Source organism: Gossypium hirsutum, chromosome A10, assembly GCF_007990345.1.
Source record: "Gossypium hirsutum isolate 1008001.06 chromosome A10, Gossypium_hirsutum_v2.1, whole genome shotgun sequence".
NCBI lineage: Eukaryota > Viridiplantae > Streptophyta > Magnoliopsida > Malvales > Malvaceae > Gossypium > Gossypium hirsutum.
In genome coordinates this window covers 56173098-56197655 of record NC_053433.1, presented here as the reverse complement: position 1 = coordinate 56197655, position 24558 = coordinate 56173098, and the positions used below count along the sequence as shown (strand labels likewise).

Below are 24558 nucleotides of genomic sequence, written 5' to 3'. Positions count from 1 at the left end.
TTCTACAAAACAAATTGAGGGGATGACTAGTCTTGGCTATCAAAGTAGTTAACTTCACATATAGAGACAAAGATGTATTCATTGTCAGAATGATACATTGGACTGGACCTAAGATGAATTAATTCTGAATTCTTTTGCAAATTAATTCACTTGTGACATTCATAATGTGATTTATCTAAATCCTAAGTTATTCACTAACTATGCGTATGTAACTCATGTGCTTTGATATAAGTGAAGGCTTATGCACTAAAGATGAACAATCCAATAATCAGTATGTTGGGTACATGACTTGTGTATGACATGACTTTACTAGCTACAGTAGAATCATAACTCAATTAAAGAGTTAACGATATCCTCTCATTGGCATTGTATGGGTTGATAAGTATAGAACGTGGCCATGGGTTGCTTACTCTCATATTAATCACTAAGAAGACACAATGGTGACAATGAGATAAAATAGGATTGTATTGAGTGAACAGATTTAACTCAAATGAATCAAGGATATCATATGAGGGTAAAACACACATGACGAGGTCATTGGAAAAAGTAGTTGGATGAATTACTTCCGTAAAGAGTATACAATTAGGAGGTTTCAGTCATAGTACTTCTTGTGGACTTATTCCATGATTAAGTAATTGCAAATTATCTGAATGATGCTTCTGCACATAATTGCAATTACTAGAGCCTAATTGTATATGTTTGATACGTGATATTCGTGACAGGTTTTAAAGATTTATGAAAGAATCGTTCTTGAGACTAACTTATTATCACAATTAAGGCAAGTGTACCTATCAAATAGAAGTATAGTTCAGCAAGACCGGATTGTTGAAGCCAAAGGAACTACGAGTACTAGTATTTACTTCCTTTTTATTATCTAGCCTAAAAATTAAGAGGTTTGATTATCTAAAATAATTACTAACTAAGAATGCACAGAAAGAAAATTTGGGAAATACTTTTGGGAAAATTCGATTGATTAAGACAATACCTAAGGAAAAATCCACCTAGACTTTACTTGTTATTTGACTCTGAATCAGACGAGTTATTCATTTGACTTGATCCATAGAAATCCCTAAGTTATATTATTATCTCTCTCGAGACTAATAACGTCTAACCCTAGGTTGAATAATTGAAATCTCTTTCTAATTACCACCCTAGAATTGCATTAACTCAATCTATGGATTACCTTATTAGGTTTCACCCTAATCCGGCAAAATCTTATCACCCTATCTCTAGGTGTGCAATCAACTTCACTTCATTATGACAAATTTACTCTTAGACAGGGTCTATTCCTCCTCTGAATAAGAGCTTAACTTGAATCAATATCTTGGAATATCAAAATAAGAATTAAGAACACATAATTAAGAACAAGTCAAATATTTATCATACAATTCAGATAATTATAACAAGATCCGTCTTAGGTTTCATTCCCCTTAGGTATTTAGGGGGTTTAGTTCATACTTATGATAGAAAACATCTCAAAAGCATAAAGATAACAAAACATGAGAAAACCCAAAACTCCTGAAGGAACTTGAAGAGAGATCTTCAGTCTTGATGATGAATCCAGCTTCTGAGATGGATCAATCGGCTTTCCTTGAGTAATCCCTTACTTCCTACTCTGCGTTTTTTCTTCTAAGTGCCTCCTCAGGTATTTAAATAGGCTTTAGAATGTATAAGACCCCTCAAAATTGGCCTTTTCCGAGTAAGGTTATACTTGGACTCAGCAGCGACATGCCCATGTGACACGCCCGTGTGCAATTACTCCAGCCCATGGTCAAGGCTGTTGAACAGGCACAGGCGTGTAGTATACCCGTGTAAGTCGTGCTTCAATCCTGCCAAAGGGACACGGCCGTGTGACACACCTATGTGAGAAAGTCTAGGCCGTGTTGATTTCCCACGTGGGTCCATTTTCTTCATTTTCGGCCCGTTTCTCATTCTTTTTATTCTCCTATGCTCACCTAAGTATAAAACATGAAATTAAAGGATTAGGAGCATTGAATACACCTATTCTAAGGAGAAACTATCCATAATGTGCTAAGCATGGGATTAAAATATGTATAAATTACTGTTTATCAAATACCCCCACACTTAAGCATTTGCTTGTCCTCAAGCAAAAATCCTCAACTCATAATCAAAATAAATTCTTCTCAATTTATAATCCTTATCAATAATATCTCAAAATAATCCATAAGTACTCATACATTGAAAATTCAACTAAAATTACATCAAAGTTTAAAACATTCCAAGTTGAGCATTTTATCATGAAAACATAGGTGTCTCTCCTCATCTAAGTGATTAACTTTGATAAAATATCATAGAGTTTAACGTCCTCACTAAAGATTCACTCAAATCACTCAAGGTGTTTATGGACATCAATAAAAGCACTCATTAGTCAATATGAAAAGTTATTACCATAGGCTTGCTTGAAAATCAAATCTCCACCACTATATATTGAGTTGATACATCAATCAAAAAGGTCTTTTTAAAGGGTTGTTACGTGGCTTTGGTTAGGGGGTGTGGTCACAAGGTGAAAGAATATGTTAGAATCGAGATTGAATTGAAAAATTACCTAGCTAGAAAAATAACTAATCATCAGTTGAATACAAGTGAGCTTCTTCTCAGAATATGGAATTAACACTCAAGCTCAAAAAATTACTACTAATATGTATGTAAGTATTGTTTTTTTAGAACAAGTCAAATATTTAGAAGCACAAAAAATAACTAAGCAATTTGTTCAAATCAAATCTCGACAAAAATAGGGATCAAATTAGGGGATTTCAGCAATAATGGGTTATGGGTTAATATTGAGGGTAGATCAATTAATGGTTTGTTAGGCTCAAAAGGGGTTTCCTAAGGGTTAATTATGGAGGTAGGCTTTTGTGGAGTGAGTGCGTTAAACCTAAGTGCCTTTATCATCTTGACATATCAAATCAAATGGCGTGGTCTTGATATGCATAATCAAGCAAGTTCTAGAATAACAAATCAAAACTGACGCACTTATAATGAAAGTGAGCACGAAAGGAATAAAATATGCTCTAAAGGCTTAAGATCTCACAAAAATTATGGCTTTTTGATGTTCAAACCTGTGAATTTCAACTTAAGATAATACCTAAACTTAGGGAAACAACCTAAAAGTTTTTAATTCTTCAAAAATCAACTTATCATGCTTGATCCCTAATGTCTTAAAGTTTAAACAATCAATGCATAAATACCTATGTTTTAATTCAAGACATATTAATAAAAATCATAAATTAATCAAAATTCATTCTAATAGTGATATGAGTGATTCACGTGAGAATAAGACAAAATTCAGGGATTTCTAATGATGATATAAAAGACCCTCCCACACTTAAGATGTACATTGCCCTCAATGTACAAAGAAAGATATATTGACAAAGATAGATTTATAATCATAAGATAGGGAGAGAAGTGAAACTTCCTGAATGATGAATTGACTCCTTGAATTGGAGTTATGAAGAATAATCGGCCAAGGTAATGATGAGAGTGGAGGAGGATACTCTAGTGGTGGTAGAGGTTCATTAGTCCATAAGTCCTGTGCCGTTGGAGTTTTTAGTTCATGTTTGATGATAAGCTTTAGAGCTCTTTATGATTGTGATAAAATCAGGAACTCTTTAAGAAATACAATGAAGCATATTTACTCGTAATGAAATAGCCGAAAATAAAAATTGTAAAAACTCAAGATAAAATAGTATTAACAGGAAATAAAAAGTAATTTCAAAATATAAAGATAAAGCTAAAATAGATAATAGGTGTTTATAGAGAAATTGGGGCACACGGCCGTGGGGCACGCCCGTGTGCCTTCGCTTCAGCCCGTGCGTTTTGTTGTTTTCGAAATTAGGCGCATTGGTGTACACGATCGTGTCAATCTTTGATCTCTTCTCTTACGCCTGTGTATGCAGGCACACACCTGTGTTATTGTGACAGTGTCGACCACGGGGATGGGCACGGGCGTGTTCAAACGCATGTACTAAATTGACAGGTTTGCCCACAGTTTCAAAACACGGGCGTGCCACACGCCCGTGGTATTTTTGCAATTTCTCCCACGGCCATGTCGCACGGCCGTGGCAACTTATTGCATCCCGTGTTGGGAAATAATTTTTTGCCCTATTTTTACACGGTCGCAGTGCACGGTCGTGTTTCATCCCGTGGTATGTGCACGACCTACGGCACGCCCGTGTTCCTGGCCATGTGGTTTTGAAAATCCTGTGTTCAGTGACTCAGTTGGTGAATTTAATGTTAAAGACTAAAATTTAAAGAAGTTAGCACCGTTAGTGCTCAAGGTGCCTCCTGAGAAGCGCCTGTTTATAGTCTAAGCTCGAATCTACATTGTGAGTGTATTTAGGTAACTTCATGGAGCCGTAGCTCCTCTTTATCATCTTTGAAATTCTCACCATAATACATTTTGAGACGATGTCCATTTACCTTAAAAGTGCCTTGTGATGGATGACTTACCTCTACTGTACCATATGGAAATACAGTTTAAACTGCGAAAGGACCTGACCATCGTGATTTAAGCTTTCCAGGAAACAATTTGAGCTTCGAGTTATATACCAGGACAAGATCTCCAACTTCAAATTGCCTTTGTTGCTTCAAACGGGCGTCGTGGCAACGCTTTGTCGCTTCCTTATATAGGCGCGAACTTTCATATGCATTGGCTCGCCACTCATCTAACTCGTTCAACTGCATCAACCTGTTTTCACTTGCAAGTTTGGGGTCAAGGTTTAGATATTTTATAGCCCAGAATGCCTTGTGTTCCAATTCAAATGGTAGGTGACAACTTTTCCCATAAACAAGTCTATAAGGTGATGTTCTTATGGGAGTTTTAAAAGCAGTTCTATAAGCCCATAAAGCATCATCTACTTTCATTGCTCAATCCTTCCTGTTTAATTCTACTGTCTTTTCTAGGATACGTTTAAGCTCTCAGTTTGCTACTTCAACTTGGCCACTTGTTTAAGGGTGATAAGGGGTAGCTGTTCTATGATGAACTCCGTATTTCTTAAAGGTCTTGTCAAATTGGGCGTTACAAAAATGAGTACCCCTATCACTGATAATTGCTCTAGGTGTACCAAATTGAGAGAAAAGTTTCTTAAGGAATCATACTACTACTCTAGCATCAATAGTAGGTAAAGCTTGGGCTTCTACCCATTTGGACATATAATCAACAGCTACTAAGATGTATTTATTCCCGAATGAACTAGGGAATGGACCCATGAAGTCAACACCCCAAACATCAAATATTTCACATGAGAGCATATATGTCTGAGGCATTTCATTGCGTTTGGATGTATTACCTGTCCTTTGACATTTGTCGCCAGAAGTAACATACCTGTTTGAATAGAGTGGGCCAATAAAAACTTGATTCGAGGACTTTATGTGCAGTCTTATTTCCACCGTAATGTCTTCCAGCCGGTCCTGAGTGGCAATGTTCCAAGATTTTCAATGCTTCTGTCCTTGTAACGCATCTTCTAATGATTTGATCTGCACATTTATAGAAAAGAAAAGTGTCTTCGCAAAAGTAGTTTTTCACATCAGTGAAGAATCGCTTCTTTTACTGATACGTCAACCCTTTTGGGATAATGTTAGCGGCTAAAAAATTTGCAATATCTGCAAACCAAGGTAACTTAGAATCGGATATAGCAAAAAATTGTTCTTTAGGGAATGAATCATTTATTTCAATGTCATCTGGTTCTTTGGTTATTGAGTTTTCAAGACTGGAAAGATGGTCAGCCGCAAGATTTTCAGCTCCTTTCTTATCCTTAATCTCCAAGTCAAATTCCTGCAATAATAAGATCCATCAAATGAGTCGAGGTTTTAAATCAGTTTTAGTCAAAAGGTGGTGAAGAGTGGAATGGTCAGTATAAACGACAACTTTAGACAATATTAAATATGGCCTAAATTTATCGAATGCAAAAACCACGGCTAGCAGTTCTTTCTCCGTGGTGGTGTAGTTTTCTTGTGCGGCTGTCAAAGTTCTGCTAGCATAATAGATAGGTTGAAAATGTTTATCTCTTTGCTGTCCCAAAGCTGCACCTACTGCAAAATCACTTGCATTGCACATTAGTTCAAAAGGTGTATTCCAATCAGGTGCAATTATAATTGGAGCTTTAGTCAGTTTATCCTTTAAAGTATTAAATGCTTCTAAACACTCCTGATCGAAATTAAAAGGCATATCTTTTTCTAGTAATTTAGTCAAAGGCTTAGCTATTTTAAAAAAGTCTTTAATAAATCTTCTATAAAACCCAGCATGTCCTAAGAAGCTCCTAATAGCCTTAACCGAATTGGGGGGTAGTTTTTCAATGGTTTCAATTTTAGATTTATCAACCTCAATCCCTCTACTAGAAATTTTATGTCCTAACACAATACCTTCTTAAACCATAAAGTGACATTTTTCCCAGTTAAGCACAAGGTTTGTTTCCTCACATCTTATTAACACTCGTTTTAAATTTTTTAGGCAAAGATGGAAAGAGTTACCGAAAACTGAAAAATCATCCATAAATACCTCCATGACGTCTTCTACGAGTTCGTCAAAAATGGCCTTCATGCAGCACTGAAAAGTAGCAGGAGCATTACATAATCCAAAAGGCATTCTACGATAAGCAAATGTACCGTATGGACATGTAAATTTCATATTTTTTTTATCTTCAGGAGCTATTGGGATTTGGAAATAGCCAGAGAGTCCGTCTAAAAAGCAGTAGTACATGTGTCCTGATAATCTTTCCAACATTTGGTCAATGAATGGAAGGGGAAAGTGGTCTTTTCTCGTGGCATCATTTAGCTTCCTATAATCAATGCATACTCTCCAACCTGTGACTGTCCTTGTTAGGATTAATTCATTCTTCTCATTGGCTACAACAGTCATGCCTCCTTTCTTAGGAACAACCTGCACTGGACTCACCTAAGAACTATCAGAAATAGGATAAATAATTCCAGCATCTAGGAGTTTAATTACCTCAGCTTTAACAACTTCCTTCATGTTGGGGTTCAATCATCTTTGGGCTTGAACGCATGGTTTATATTTATCTTCCATTAAAATTTTGTGGGTGCAAAAAGAAGGGCTGATCCCTTTAATGTCAGAAATTTTCTAAGTTATGGCCCTTTTATGCTCTCTCAAAACTTAGAGTAATTCCTCTTTCTCCTTGTGTTGCAATTTGGATGTAATAATTACCGGTAATGTGGAATTATTTCCAAGGAATGTATATTCCAAGTGATTCGGTAATTGTTTAAGTTCCAGTTTGGGAGGTCCGTCAATAGAGGTTTTTTGCTTAAGTTCATCTTTTACCTTAATTCCCTCATATTCTGCTAGTTTTTGAGAGGTTTCATTGGATTTTTGTTTGGTTCCTATTTCAGAATCATCATCCATCCCCTCTACTTAGGCGAGACACAGTTCCATCGTGTCTTTGTGTGCGATTTCCTAAACAGAATCTTGAGTAGCATGATCAATAGAGTCGATAAAATAACATGATTCATCCTGTTCTCTAGAAAATCTCATGACATCATAAATTTTAAAAATAATCTCTTCGTCACCTACTCTAAGTACCAATTTACCATCACCCACATCAATTACAGCTCTAGCAGTGACTAAAAATGGTCGACCTAAAATTAAAGGCACCTCAACATCTCATCCATGTCAAGCACAACGAAATCAACAGGGAATATAAATTTATCTACTTTTACAAGTACGTCCTCTATAATTCCCCTAGGATATTTAACAAATCTATCAGCTAATTGAATACTCATCCTAGTGGGTTTAGGTTCCCCAAGACCAAGTTGTTTAAACATTTTATATGGCATCAAATTAATGCTGGCGCCTAAATCAGCTAGTGCTTTATCAACATTCAAACTACCAATTAAACAGGGAATAGTAAGACTTCATGGGTCTTTCAGTTTGGTTGGCAGTTTATTTTGGAGTATGGCTGAGCACTCTTCATTAGCTCCACTGTAGATAAGTCTTCAAACTTCCTTTTGTATGTTAGAAGCTCCTTTAAAAATTTTGCATATGTAGGCATCTACGATATAACTTCAACAAAAGGTAAGTTAATATGCAGTTGTTTAAAAAGTTCAAGAAATTTACCGAATTGTGCATCCATGCGATCTTTCTTCAACTTTGCTGGGTATGAGATTGGTGGTTTAAATTCTTTTGGCATTAAGTTGTCATTGTTTTCGAGTTTGACCTCATTTCTATCAGCTTCTTGTGGTGGCTTCTTTTCAGATTCAGCTAACACTTTCCCACTCATTAGTGTAACTGCTTTTACGTGCTCTTTTGGGTTGGGTTCAATTTTACTAGGTAGACTTCCTGGTGGTCTTTCAGATATCAATTTAGCGAGTTGACCTATCTGAGTTTCGAGCTTTTGGATCGACATTTGTTGATTTTTAAGTGCTGTCTCGGTATTCTAAAAATGAGTTTTTGACACTGAGATGAATTTTGTTAGCATCTCTTCAAGGTTTGACTTTTTATCTTATTGGTAGGGTGGTTGTTGGGAGCCTAGAGGTGGTGGTCTTTGATCCCCTTAGCCTCCCCATGAGAAATTTGGGTGGTTCCTCTAACCTGCATTGTAAGTATTACTATAAGGATTATTTTGAGATCGAGGATTATTACCCATGTAATTTAACTGCTCGTTTTTCATGTTGTGGCCATAAGGTGGGTATTCTGAATTGCTTGATCCACCTCCACTTGCTTCGCACTGCATTACTGGGTGAACATGTGAAGAACTAAGAAAACCATCAATTTTCTTATTCAAAAGTTCTACCTGATTAGAGAGCATGGTGACCGAATCGACGTTATAAACGCCGGCTATTTTCGTTGGCTTTGTCCTCATGACTTGCCACTGATAGTTATTTAGTGACATCTCCTCTATAAATTCATAGGCATATTCAGATGTCTTATTATTGATGGTTCCGCCAGCAGCTGCGTCAACCATTTACCGAGTCGAAGGGTTCTAGCCATTGTGAAACATTTGGACCTGTAGCCAGAGTGGTAACCCATGGTGAGGGCATCTTCGCAAAAGGTCCTTGTACCTCTCCCATGCATCGTAGAGTGTTTCTAAATCCATCTGCACAAAAGAAGAGATATCATTACGTAATTTAGCCGTTTTAGCCGGCGAAAAATATTTTAATAAAAACTTTTCGGTCATTTGTTCCCAAGCAGTGATTGACCCCCGTGGTAAAGAATTCAACCACTATTTATTTTTGTTTCTCAATGAAAAAGGGAATAACCGAAGGCGAATGGCGTCATCAGAAATGCCATTAATTTTAAATGTATCACATAGTTCCAAAAAGTTTGCCAAGTGAGCGTTGGGATCTTCGTCCTGAAAACCATCAAACTGAACAAATTGTTGTATCATTTGAATTGTGTTAGGTTTCAGTTCAAAAGTATTTACAACAACAGCAGGTCTAACTATGCTTGATTCAGTTCCTGTTAAAGAAGGTTTAGCATAATCATACATAGTGCGCAAAGCAGGATTCTGATTAATAGCAATCGCAGGAGGTAGCAGATTTTCTTGGTTTTCAGCCATCTCCTCAGTTGTGGTTGAAGTATCGTCCTCTTGCTCTTCTGTGTATCGTAAGCTTTGCCTTATTTCTCTTCGGTTTCTGTGAACTGTGCGATCGATCTCACCGTCAAAAAGTTGTGGTCCTGACAGGTTTCTTCTAGTCAAAAACTAGAAAAACCTATTAGAAGGAAATAAATAAAAAATTAGAAAAAAATAAAAATTTAAGTTGCAATAAAAGTAAAATGGCTAAAGTAATAAAAATCGAGTGTTCCTAATATCCTAGTTCCCCGGCAACGACGCCAAAAACTTGATACGTGATATTCGTGACAGGTTTTAAAGATTTATGAAAGAATCATTCTTGAGACTAACTTGTTATCACGATTAAGGCAAGTGTACCTATCAAACAGTAGTATAACTCAGCAAGACCGGATTGTCGAACCTAAAGGAACTACGAGTACTAGTATTTACTTCCTTTTTATTATCTAGCCTAAAAATTAAGAGGTTTGGTTATCTAAACTAATTACTAACTAAGAATGCACAAAAAGAAAATTTGGGAAAATACTTTTGGAAAAATTCGATTGATTAAGACAATACCTAAGGAAAAATCCTTAACACCCCTTACCCATGTCTGACGCCGGAATAGGGTATGAGGCATTACATGACTTAAACATACACATTCATGCAAAAATCAGGCCATAAAATCTCTTTTAATTCAAAACCTTTCAAACACATGCATGCTGTCCCTTATTTGGGCCTACGAAGCCCAAAACATTTATCGGAATTGATTCAGGACTAAACCAAGAACTTTAAGAAGTTTCAGGAAAACTTAGAAAATTTTCCCATGAAACAGGGTCACACGCCCGTGTGGACCTAAGGACACGCTCGTATGCCTTTGGCACGTCCGCGTCCTCAAGCTGTGTAACTCTCTGTTAATGATGTCAGCATGCACATCGAACCACACGGCTAGGCCACACGCCCGTATCTCCGAGCTGTGTCTCTCACACAGTTGAGACACACGTCTGTGTCTCAGCTCGTGTGGCCAACACTTAGGCTATTTTCCAAGCCTTCATGTTACCCATAATCTTTTACAACCTTATGCACATCAAAATCACAAATCATGACATTATTTTAGTGATTAAACACTCATTATTAAGACATATCTTTGATATGTCCTCTTTTATCATTATACTATGGTTACCAACTTATTCATCAAGCACTCATGTTCAATCATTATCACGTTGTGTTTATAACATACAATTCCTATATGGCTATGACCACCTCAGTTGGTCATAGAGCATACATCCAACACACATGTCATATTACTAACCATGCATGGCAAACAAACATAATCATATTATAAATATTAGACATGACATGAATAGCTAGGCTTACAAGCCATAATCAATATGAGTCATATCTCATGGCCATATGCATATAACTCAATATAAGCCAACACATTTGGCCAAAGCAAAATAATGCATGTCAATTAACTAACTCCCTATACATGCCACTCACTTGAAAATTTCTAATATATACTTATTTTTTTTTCAAAGGTAGCGACTTGATAGTGTGATACTGCCTCCGACGATCTCCAACCCTGAGCTAGCTGAAAACACTAAAGGAAAGGAAAGGAAGGGAGTAAGCTTTATAGCTTAGTAAGACCGTATAAAAATAATAAGCGACTTATCAACTTGCTTCTCATGGTAATACAACTCTATTTGCATTTTTACTCATATTCCAGTCAAGCTGTCTTCTCGAGTCACAGTCACTAAATTATTTATATCTAGAGATAAGGAACTCTAAATTAAGTTTTACTAATTTTCCCTAAAACTAGACTCATATATCTTCTTACCATAAATATTTCATTTATTTTTGGTTTATCTAATTAGTACAATTTATTTCTTAAATTTACCCTTTTTCGCTGTCTAACAGTTCTAACCCCTCTTCACTAAAAATATATTATCTCATAATACGGGGCTTGGATGATGTTATCATCTATTTATATTGAAAATAGACTCATTAATAGTTCTAAACATATAAATTATAACTCATAACTATTTTTTTACAATTTTCAATTATTTTCTCAAATCAGAACAGGGGATTTCAAAGTCATTCTGACTCTGTCTCACAACAATTAAAATATTTCATAGTATGAAACTATTTTACTTACAAAATTTCTTCTATGTGAAACTAGACTCATTAGGCTTTAATTTTATATTTTACTCAGCCTCTAACTCAATTTCTACAATTTTTGGTGTATTTACAAAGTCGGACTATTGCTGCTGTCTGAAACTGTTTTATTATTACATTTCACTCTTTCATGATCATTTTTTAATGGGCATTTATGCCAATCCATTTCTCCTTTCATGTTCATTAGGCCACCAAGTAACGGAATATACATTTCATGTCTCAATTTAATGTGGCCTCAAAGCCTCACACGAATTCATCAACCACATTTTCTCATACACCCTAGCGCTAACACATAATTCAATACAATAATAGCAAGAATATTTTCAAGTCTAACAATAATAACATTAATAATATGCTTATTTAATCACACGGACTTACCTCGAATACGAAAACGACAATTTTACCATTAGTCCATAACCTTGTATTTTCCCGAATTAAGCCTGAATCTCGATTTCCTTGATCTATCATGATGAAATTCACTAATTTAATTAATGTATTAATCATTTCGGACCTAAAACATATTTTGGCAAAATTTACATTTTTGCCCCTAAGCTTTTGTATAATTATGAATTTACCCCAAGGCTCGGAAATTGAAATTTATTAGATTGCTATAAGATTTAAGACATGTTGAACATTTTTCTCTTCTATGGCAACCTCAAATTCTCACTATTTCATGCTTTTATAAACATTAATAACCTTTACTAATTAACTCGTTTTAACCATTTTCAACGAAAATCACTTTCTCCTAACCTCAAGCATCCTTATTCAACCATTAAACATCAAAATGCACAATTATCTAGCATGGGTCATTTTTTTAACTTCATTTTTCATGCAAATAAATGGTAGAAATAGAAAGGTTAGGCTTTTAAGATCTCAAAAATACGAAGAACATTAAAAACGGGGCTCAAATGCACATACAATTGAGCTTTGAAAAGCTTGAAACCCTAGACATGGAGTCATGTAAATTTCGGCAGCCATATGAAGAAGATGAGTAGATTTTTTTGGGTTTTATTTTGTCTTTTATGCCTTAAAACACCCAAATGACCAAAATGCCCTTTTTACTAACCATTCAATTTTTACCCTTCCATGTCTAGTTTTGTCCATACCAAAATATGATGGTCTATTTGACATTTAAAGACCTCATATTTTGCAATTAATGCTATTTAATCCCAATAATAAAATTGGGCACTTTATCAATAAAATTTACTTAATAAAATTTACACATAATCACTCAAACATATCATGGACTCTAAAATAGTTATAAAATAAATATTTCTACTTCGAATTTGTGGTCTCGTAACTACTGTTCCGACTAGGCCCTATTTCAGGCTGTTACAAATCCACCTAGACTTCACTTGTTATTTGACTCTGAATCAGACGATTTATTCATTTGACTTGATCCGTAGAAATCCCTAAGTTATATTATTATCTCTCTCGAGACTAATAACGTCTAACCCTAGGTTGAATAATTGAAATCTCTTTCTAATTAACACCCTATAATTGCATTAACTCGATCTATGGATTCTCTTATTAGGTTTCACCCTAATCTGACAAAATCTTATCACCCTATCTCTAGGCGTGCAATCAACTCGCTTAATTATGACAAATTTAATCTTAGACAGGGTCTATTCCTCCTCTGAATAAGAGCTTAACTTGAATCAATATCATGGAATATCAAAATAAGAATTAAGAACACATAATTAAGAACAAGTCAAATATTTATCATACAATTCAGATAATAATAACAAGATCCGTCTTAGGTTTCATTCCACTTAGATATTTAGGGGGTTTAGTTCATACTTATGAAAGAAAACATCTCAAAAGCATAAAGATAACAAAACATGAGAAAACCCAAAACTCCTGAAGGAACTTGAAGAGAGATCTTCAGTCTTGATGATGAATCCGGCTTCTGAGATGGATCAATCAACTTTCCTTGAGTAATTATTTGCTTCCTACTCTGCGTTTTTTCTTCTAAGTGCCTCATCAGGTGTTTAAATAGGCTCTAGAATGCCTAAGAGCCCCCAAAATTGACCTTTTCTGAGTAGAGTTATACTTGGGCTCGGTAGGGACACGCCCGTGTGACAAGCCCGTGTGCGATTACTCCAGCCCGTGGTCAAGGCTGTTGAACAGGCATGGGCGTGTAGTATACCCGTGTAAGTCGTGCTTCAATCCTGCAAAAGGGACACGGCCGTGTGACACGCCCATGTGAGAAAGTCCAGGCTGTGTTGATTTCCCATGTGGGTCCATTTTCTTCGTTTTCGGCCCGCTTCTCACTCTTTTTATTCTCCTATGCTCACCTAAGTATAAAACATGAAATTAAAGGATTAGGAACATCGAATTCACCAATTCTAAGGACAAACCATGCATAATGTGCTAAGCATGGGATAAAAATTTGTATAATTTACGGTTTATCAATGTTCAATTGGTCCCTCCGCTAGCTTAGCAAAAGCTCGATCTGGTTTTTTTTTCGAATTAGAAGAAAATTCTATGACTTTGGAAAAAAATTAATTAAGTCGATTTTATTCAATGCGGAATTAAATTGGGCAGTCGTCAGAATTGTTCAACTAGATAATTTGATTAAAGAATTTTCTTAAAAATTTAATTTTGAAAATCTAAGATATTTTTGGGAAAACTAATTTTGATCAAGTAAAATTAAATTAATCAAATTAATTAAATTAATATGATATTTTTGGAAATTAACTTTCAAGTCAGGCAATTGGCCCAATGGGTAATTGAACTTGAAAATTGGACCTGAGATTGTAAATTGGGTTTGGGAGACAAAAACTGAGACCAAGAATCAAAAGTTGGTTGAATCGAGCCGGTATGTGAATCAGGGCCAATGGTCCAACCAGTGGCTGGACCAGACCGATCAGGCTGTTACTAGCCCGAATCAAACTGGTAGAAATCGAACCAGCTCGAGGTGCCAGTGGCTGCGACAGCAGCATTCCAATAGTTGAAAAATGGTCGGCGGTGGCAATTCTTCAATGGTTGAGCAATGGAAGAATTACACTCCTACTAGGACTCTACCAGAGAATTTGATTTCAAATTAGTTATTCTAAAAATAATATTATTTTAAAATATTTAATATTAAATTTAATTTAATACTTATCTTAATAGTATTTTATTAATTTAATATTAAAGTAATTATCTTAATATTAAATTTAATTCATTATTTACATACACTTGAATTTAAGAGAAAGTTGTAGAGAGAGAATTCTCTAAAGAAATTATTTCAGAAAAATTTCTAGGGATATTTTTCTTATTTACAACTTGAAAAAGTTTAGAGAAATTGCGAAATTACCCCACTAGTAATTTTTGTGAAAATTTTTCTAATTCAAAGCGAGCCCACACTCGACAAACTAAAGCTTGAGGATAGTGGAGAAGACTATTCGGTCGAAGCGTTCATCCTAGCCCAATCGAAAAGGTACAATTTTGATTAAGTGTTTATTACTTTAGATTTCAGAACCAAGTTCTGTTTTTGGAAAACAAATTTAAAACTCTGGTTATTCCCTAATTTTTTTTCTATTGCATTTTCCAAACCCAGTTTTCCAACAATTGATATCAGATCCTAGTTGTCCTCTATCTATAAGTATAAGCAGATAATCAAAATAAATTTCTCTTCTTCTTAACTGATTTGATTACATAGAAAGTGTCATTCTTTAGATCTTATGCATGTTTTGAGTTATATATGGGAATCGATGCAATATTATAAATTTGTTATATAATTTTTTTTTGTCTAGGTTGGCGTTCTTAGGAAATAGACCGTGGACTATCATCTCCACGTAGGATTTTTTTTTTCTTAGAATTCTTTTGAGCCAGAAGCTGACATAGAACTTAAATGTAATTTTTCCAAAAGGAGTCCATGAAGAGGAGAAATGGAGCGATGGTGGTTGAAGGCACAAGTAATAAGTTGTGGTGAAAAACTATGTAATTTTTTTTCATTTACTTTCAAGAAATAGAACTATGGAAACATTAGCTGACAATTTTATTTTGATTACCTATTTCCTTATATATATGTTTTATAATTTTTTATAATGTTTATATTATGCCATGTTATAATTGTGATATATATATGAGATGATCAACAGTTTACTAATTAAAAAAATAAGAAGTGGGATAATGAGAAAAAACATGTGTTGTATTGTTCTATTCATTTCTTTAAATTATTCGATTACTTTGAGAAGTGTGGTAATGAGAAGGTGCATGTCTAGGATTGACTCTGGCTAGGAAAGACTTGGTTTTTAAGCGGTCAAATTTGACTCACCTCCCTTTCCTAAGACTCTCCCTAGTGCACTGTTCACATTCACTTATCCGGTTTTTCCCCCAGAAGAAAAACTATGGTGAACCAAAATTGTTTCTTTTATGATTGATTGATTCTTATGAATAAATGAATGTGAAAATTACATACTTATCATAGCTAGTCATGCATATATTAGAAGCATGTCATAGAGATTAGGTAAGAATGCCACTAAGACTATTGCATTATCATTCTTTGTCATATCCCAAACCACGACCTAGTAGTTTTGGGTTAGTAGAATCGGGTCATTAAACCAAGGGTTGAGTTAGGTATCGAAAATTAGGTTCGTAAGTGAGTAATTAAAAAAATTAAAGTGGCATATTCGAGTTTTTATTTTATTAACTAGCTTAAAATGAAATTTAATTTTGATGTCTAATTTGAAAAAAAATGGATTTTAATTGATTTAGGACCTAAGTGGAAAACGGAAAAATTAGGAGCGACCAAAAGGGAAAACTGACCAATTCTTGAAAATGGTCTCCTACATAGAGCCATTCACGTCTTCTTCTTCTTTCAAACCCCAAAACATTCAAAGTTTTCCAAAACCTAAAATTAGGGAGTTTTAACAAAATCTATTCATTCCTTCAGATTTGTTAACTCCCTAAATACCAAAAAAAAATTCAAGTGAAAAACATGTTTTCTTCCCCAAATTCACCATTGTTCTTTTTGAGTTGAAATCCTCTATTAGATTTGTAGATCATTGTTTTCATCAAATCAATGTAATATTATGACTTTTTATGGTTAAATAACTAGTGTTGTTAATTCAAATCAAGTTTTAAAAGGGTATATTTGGATTTGATGTTTTTAAAGTATGTTTGGATTAAAAAATGGTAGCTCTCAGAATATTGAGTAAACTTGTGTTTCACTTCAATTTGATTGTTCATAACCAAATTTTTAAGAATCAAGAGTTTTCCCATTTTTCATATTCTTGGAAGCTCTAATTTTTCAGAAATTTTAGGATCACAGATTTAGGTGAAATTAAATGTTATTTAAGATGTTTTAAATCGAAATGGAGGTTTAGAAATGAGGTTAGGGTGCCAAAACTTCAATTTTGACAAAACTAGCTAGTTTTTGGTAGTGAGAAAGGAGAGGCTTGAATTGTGTTTTCTTTGTTGTTTGGTTGTGTTCAAGACTATTTTTGGTGAGTTTGGAATGTGTTTTTTTATGTTATGAAATTACATTTAATGAATGTCAAGTTATGGATTGAGATGTTGTTATAATAGGTAATGTGTATGAATACTTGTATGTGATAAACTGATTTTAATGCACACATATGTGGTCAGATACGTGATGGCTCAATGAGCATAGTTTTGGAACTAAAAGTGAAAATAAATGTGAATCCGATAAGCATGCATTGTGTACAAATTTGTGATGTGAATTGATGATTATGAATAGAGATTATGTGCATTAAAAGAGTAATTAAATATGTGTATTTGAGAATATTTTGGCCTTGTAATCTTTTGAAATCGTTGAATATATTTAGCATGCCATAGGATTTTGAGTACTCAACCTTGTGTTTGTAATTTGGACATTGAGGCCTCGAGACAGATTGGAAGGATAAGGGAATGTCGAGCTAAGCTCCATTCACCAGGATATGTTGGTGTGTTGGAGAGTGTTTAGCTTTATACTACACTTATGGGATATGTTAGACTTTTTGAGTAATTGGTGCGATGGAGATCTGTGTATCCAATATGTTGTGATAGAGTCCATTTTTATGTTTCATGTTTCTAAGTTGCCAAATTATCATATACAAATTATCATATATTGATTAATATATGAAAATGTTATCTGTAAATGCATGTGAATATATAAGCTAGTCTTATGAGTCATTAAAGCATGAATACGTTGTTTTGTCTTGATGAATTATCGTTAAATGAATTATATATATGAGTTGAGTGTAATTGCATGTGAGAGTATATGCTAGTTTTATGATTTAATGAAGCGTGAATATGTTATTTTGGCTTGATGAAAATATGGTTATGAGTGAGTCGTTGTATGCTCTTGCTTAACATGTGACGTGTATGCTTAGCGGTAGTTTCGAAAATTCACTCAACTTATTTAAGCTCACACTCCACATTAACATATTGCATATAAGTAGTTTTTTTTTTTGTGAGTAGAGTAGCGAAGGAAGTGATCTAAGCAAGGCAATATTTTTAAGTAGGAAGTTTTTAAGATTCTTTTGAACTCACTAAATAAAGGCAATGTGGGTTGGAGTTTTAGTTTTGATTATTACATTATTTTATTAATTCTATCTTGGTATTGGATTGATGGAATATAGATGTAGTTTGGGACTTCGTTTGTGACTAAATTAACGTTTGAGATTAAGGTTGATAATACATATTAGATATTCTTATTTAAATGTATGGATGTGGCATAATAAATGTTTAAAGGATGTTAATAAGTTTGGTTAAATTAGACTATAATTGTGTGTTGAGTAGAACATTTGATACGAACTCGTTTTGGTGATGATTCGAGTCGTTTAGATTGCCCAATCATGAATTTGAATAAGACTTGGTTTGTTTCAAAAAGGAATGGAAAAGATGGACAATGGCTACAAACAAAGGTTGAAAAGAAAGATAATTAAGAAATGGATAGGGAATTCGGCTAACAAAAGAATTAAAAGGATAATTGATAGATTGGGTGGAATGGAAAATAGAACTCAAGCTTCAAGAATGATTCAATACTATAAAGAGTATTGACCTAGGATTTATATTGCTTAAGGTGAAAAATGATGAAGGTAGATGGACCTTAACTCGTTACCTAAAGAGGTAGGAACCACAGTATAATGAACGCCACACCAAAAGGTGATAAGTTCGGTTTACAAAGGAAAGATTGATGCCATAAGCTATGCTTGATAAGTCAAGCCAGACCCAAAAAGAACTATGAGAATTGAAAATCTCACAAAAGAACATTTGTTCATATAATTTGGCAAAAGTCCTTTTAAAATAAGTACAGAACAAACTATTTATAGGTTGAACATGCTCCAACCTAATGGACACAAACTAATCAGCTTAAATGAGCTATTGATGGACTTAATTAAGCTAATTAAAACTAAAAGACCTTTGATAAACTTTAACTTATGTAACAGCAATGGACAGCTTATTTAATCTTCCAAATCAGCTAACAATAAGCTTTAATGAGCTGAATAGCCCATTAATTCTCCTTTGAGCAGCTGAATGGCCAACAGCAACAAGTGGCTTAAATTTGGCACACGAATAGCCTCTTTGTATGAATGCTTGAAGAAAACTGATGCAATGTGTAAATGAACTAAATTGAATAGCCTCCATCATATAAAAAACGTTTGGAAGCTGAATGGCTTGTGTAATCAACTCCTTGTCCATTAAAATCTCCAAACGGTTACTTGAATAAGCTCATAACAGCTGCTGGCATTTAATTCATCTTCATAACAGCTGAATTCATTTCTTCCTTTAATGCCAATCCATCAAACAACTGATTCAATGATTAATTCTCCTATAAGCACAATTAAACAAGTTAAATGGCTGTAGCAAATTAATTAAGCTGGAACATATTAAATGCCGAAATTATTTAAGCAACTAAAGAACATTCAAAACAACTTAATTAATTAAACTAGGTATTTAAGCAATTAAAACAACTAAATTAATTAAACTAAACATATTAAAATTTCAATCCATCAAATAATTATCTCAAAACACATAAACTAAATAAAACTAAAATTAGGCTGAAACCAAATTAAATATTCCAACAAATTGATGCACAAGCTAAAACCGAATAATGTTGGCTCAATAAGCTTGAATGAGCTACGAACGAGCTAAATGAGCTTGTAGCAAATTGCATGGAACACTTGAATTGAACTTCTTTGATTGTTTGATTATTCCAGCAATGGTTTCCACCCCAAATTCAGTCAATTAAAACCTACACACAAATTAACAAACTAAAATTAGATTTCATTTTGCACTTGGGCCCCTCGTGTTTATGTAATATCCTGAATTAGGGCTTAATCGGAATAGTGGTTTCGTGACCACAAATCCGAGATAGAAATAATTATTTTACAATGATTTTGATGTTTATGATATGATTGCATGATTGTGTGAAAATTTCGTGATGAAATTCTATGCCTAAAATGCTTAAATTGAAAGTAGGGACTAAATCGAATAAGTTGCAAAACTTGCATTCTAGAAGTTTTTAGTATGAAATTGTTTTGGAATATTAATGAGGAGGTCTTAAATAACAATTTGACCAATTTTAAGTTCATGGACAAAATTAGGACATGGAAGGAATTTTTGGAAAGTTTAGTAGTAAGGGTATTTTGGTCATTTAGTTATTAAAATGAATTAAAAACAAAATTAAAAGCCAATTTTTGTCCATCTTCTTCATTAGGCCGAAATTTCAAGGGTTCGGTATAGCTAGGGTTTGTTTCAAGCTTCCAAGCTCCATAATCAAGAAAAACGAGATTCAAGTCGTGATCGAGGAAAAGAAAAGATTGTGGACTAAATTGCAAAATCTTTATATTTTGGTACCAAGGTAAGTTCATGTGTAAATAATGTAGCATAAATGTTATTTTTAAGTTATTAATGTTAATTATATGATATGCTGATTTTTAATCGTGAAATATTATGCTTTGTGGTTAATGTTGAGTAATATGCAAATTATGTTTACTACTTGATAAATATGAATTGCTACCGAGTACCGGTTCCGATATTCCATGGAAGACAGCAAATGTGAGATCGAGGGAAAAAGCCCGTTTGAACCTTAGGAATAGATTAGGATACAAGTGACATGTCACTAGGATGGTCGAGCATCCGAACTCGTTGAGTTGAGTCCGAGTTCACTTATGGATGCAAATGTTTGAACTCGTTGAGTTGAGTCCGAGTTCGTGAGATGTAACTAGGCATCCGAACTCGTTGAGTTGAGTCCGAGCTCATTTATGGATGCGAACGCCCGAGCTCGTTGAGTTGAGTCCGAGTTCACTTAGGGGCGGGTTACATGATTTCTTGATTACATATGTGGCACTTATGTGCAAATTATCCATGTATCCGAGTTATATTCCGATGTGTTCAACGGGTGAAATTTCTAGTTTAATGGAAGAGCACTTAAGATATAAGTGACGTTTTGGGTAAGTGTTGTGAAATGGACACTTTGGACAGGTATGTTCTTAACCCTCGGGTTGAAAATAGATACAACAACGATAAGGTGGTAAGATGATGAATGATGTTTAAAGATGTGATATATGTTTTGGTGGTACCATGCTAAAGTTGTTTGGTATATTTGTATTGTTATGTTACTTGTTATTTACATATGAACTTACTAAGCATTTATGCTTACTCATTCCTTTTCATTCACTGTAGTTTTGAACAAGCCGGCTCAGGAATCGGGACAGGTCGAAAGTTCGATCACACTATCCAAAGGACTTTTATCTTGGTAAATGGCTTGTACAACTACTTAAGTATGGCATGTATAGCAATATACCTATTTTGTGTAAATAATTTTATGATATGGCCATGTTTGGTTGAGAAAATGTTTGATATTGATAAGTCATGGTGATGGCTAATTTAGATCATGTTTGATATCATGGAAGTTTAACAGGTTATCTAGTTCATAAAAATTCATGGAAAGATGAAACTTGCCTTAAAACAGAATATTGCTGCAGCAATGACATGACTTTGAAAAATCACTAAAAATAGTATAAATAGAACTAAATGATTTAGTAAGTTATGAAATTGAAGCTTAATTAGTCTATTTTCATATGGATTGAACAAAACAGGAATATAAATTATATTTTATGAGATATTTAAACTTTTACGAAACAGGGCCAGAGTGATTTCTGGATCCCCTGTTCTGACTTTAAAAATTCATAATAAATTTTACTAAAATAATTAGAAGTTTTTATTTATATGTACAGATTCCTTATTGAGTCTAGTTTTAATAGAAACAAACCTCATAGCCATTTAAATTTTGTATAGAGATATATCTGATTCGTAATACACAGAGGTCAGAGCAGTCAAACCCGGAAACAGGGGATACTTTAATTAATAAACTGTACTAATTGGCCCAATAAAAAATTCTAGAAAAAAAATAGTAAATAGATATATGAGTCTAGATTCAGGGAAAATTTACGGATCTTGATTTCAAGTTTCATAACTCAAGATATGATTTTTCTTGTAACTGTGACGCGAGTAGCTAGAAAGCTGTGAATGTAGAAACAAATGATTTGAAGTTCTTAAATTGAAAAATTATGTTCGGTAACCCCTCAAGCTCGACTCCGGTGATGGTCTCGGGCGTGGGGGCGTTACAGTTTAGGCCAATCTTGGTGTTATGGAGTTGGGTCGTAACATGATACAATCAAGATCTCATCAACATTGTTTTGAGCATGGATTTGTGAATTTTTGGTATTTTAGGTAAATGTATCGGTACTCTGGATACGAATATCAATACCTCAAAGTTGGGATGTTTTCAAAAAATTGACAGAATCCAACTTTGGTATCGATACCCATATACGAGTATCGGTACTCGTGGTAAAAATATTGATACCTGCTGATTCAGTATCGGTACCTACGTGGTTTTTTCGAGATTTATTAAGAATGAACCTTAATTACGGTTAAAACTATTTCTATTTCCATTTAAATGTTTAAATTAGCCATATACTTTTCTTTAAATGTTATTTTTAGTAGTCATTGCTCTTATTCAAAATCGTATATGCATGTGATTAAGTTCTGTTGGTTTATGTAGCATCCTGTAACTCGGGTCTAGCGCCGGACCGGGTCAGAGGTGTTACATTCTTGAAATATGGGAGAAAAAATCTAGCATATTATTTAAAAATATTAAGTTGGAGAAGGTACTTGAACAAGACCTACAACCTCCATTGATGGTCCTTTAGTGATAGAATGATAAATTTTCGAGTCAGTTCCTACCCTAGTCGCACCCCAAGGTAAACTTTATTATGTGGTTTCACTAGATGGGATTTCTTTTTAAGGACAACTAGCCATGCATGACTCTCAGTGACATTGTCCCAAGATGACTCACAAATGAAAACGTGTTCATGATGGGTGTTGAGTCAATTGTAACACACTCAAGATCTTCTCTTATTAAATAGTTTCCCAATAAACGATATTTAAACTAGAGATGATGGCCAAACATTAAACGGTCATTGGTTCGTGTGGAGTCTTGAAAATTAAGATTTATGAACTAATTGGATGTAATCCATGCTCTTGCTAATTAATCATGGGACCCTAATGTGATATGTTTGATGGGTGTGAGAATGATCGTCGCAACAGAAAAATGTCTTTTCAAGGTTTTAATACGAGACGCTTGCATCATACTGCATTCTTGACGTGTTGTTGAAATGAAAATATTTGCTTAATACAAATATAGTAATTATTTAATCTTTATTTTTTAGTTCAAATATGTCTCATACTCCTCTTATTAGCATTCTTACTGAGAATAAATTGAATGGGGATAACTTTTGAGAATGGAAATGAAACTTGCTAATAGTTCTTAGCTGTGAGAAACGCAAATTTGTTCTTGATGAAAGATGCCCTCCTAAAGGTTAGCCCAAAGTGTGAAATCGCTTGAGAGATTCTAACTCGACTGCTCAATGTTATATGTTAGTGAGCATGAGTAGTGTGCTGCAAAAGCAACATGAGAATTTCCATACTGCTAAAGAGATCATGACAAATTTGAATGATTTGCTTGGAGGCCAAGTCGCATTGGCTCGACAATCTGCTATTACAAATTTGATGAACTCTCAACAGAAATCATACACTCTGATCAAAAAACATATGCTTAAGCTTATGGGATTCTTTCTAACAGTGGAAGACAATGGGGCTGAACTAGACGTGAACACTCAGATTGAAATAATGTTCAAGTTCTTAACTAAGGAGTTTGTTGGTTTTAGGGTTGTTTACAACTTGGGGAATAAGGCATTTACCTTAACTCAGCTTATGAAGTTAATAAAATCCTATGAGTTGATGCTGAATGGTGGTAAGCTGGTTTAGGAGAAACCTGAGGCAAACTTAGCTGTGGGCCCTCGTCCTCTAAAGGGAAGTAGAAAGCTAAGGGAAAAAAGAAACCGATTGAGTTTTCAATTCCACTTCATGTGGAAAGAAAAAAGGCTAAGAAGTCAAAATATCCTAAAAAGATGAAATGTTTCTTCTACAACAGGTAAAGGCCTTTCAGATAAATTGCAAGGAGTATTCAGATTACCTGGCTGAAAAAGGCAAAGGTATGGAACTCTTTGAGGTTGAAGCTTGCTTAGCGGAAGAATCAATTGACAATTGAGTTATTAATTCTAAAGCCACTAACCATGTATGTGTGTTTCTTTATAGGGATTTAGGGAAACGAGAAGTATACGTGACAAGAGCCTATCATTGTAGGCTAGAGATGGGAGTTATGTTTCAACCGAAGCAGTGGGAGAAGTTATTTTACACTTTGATAATTTTAAGAAGATTGATTTAAAGAATGTATTTAAGTACCTCATTTTAAGAGGAATTTAATTTCTGTAGCATGTTTATTTTATTACAGTTATACCGTGACATTCAATAAAAAGATTGTTATTCACAAAAATTATTCTTTAATCTGTAATGGATGGAT

The 24558-nt window shown here is 34.3% G+C and overlaps 1 non-coding gene across 1 annotated transcript; it reads left to right on the top strand.

Annotated features, from left to right (window-relative positions):
* Positions 1-8994: 8994 nt before the first annotated feature.
* On the top strand, positions 8995-9101 carry LOC121209071 (small nucleolar RNA R71). The gene has a single exon (XR_005904188.1). It is a non-coding gene; the product is annotated as a small nucleolar RNA R71 (small nucleolar RNA).
* The last annotated feature ends 15457 nt before the right edge of the window (positions 9102-24558 follow it).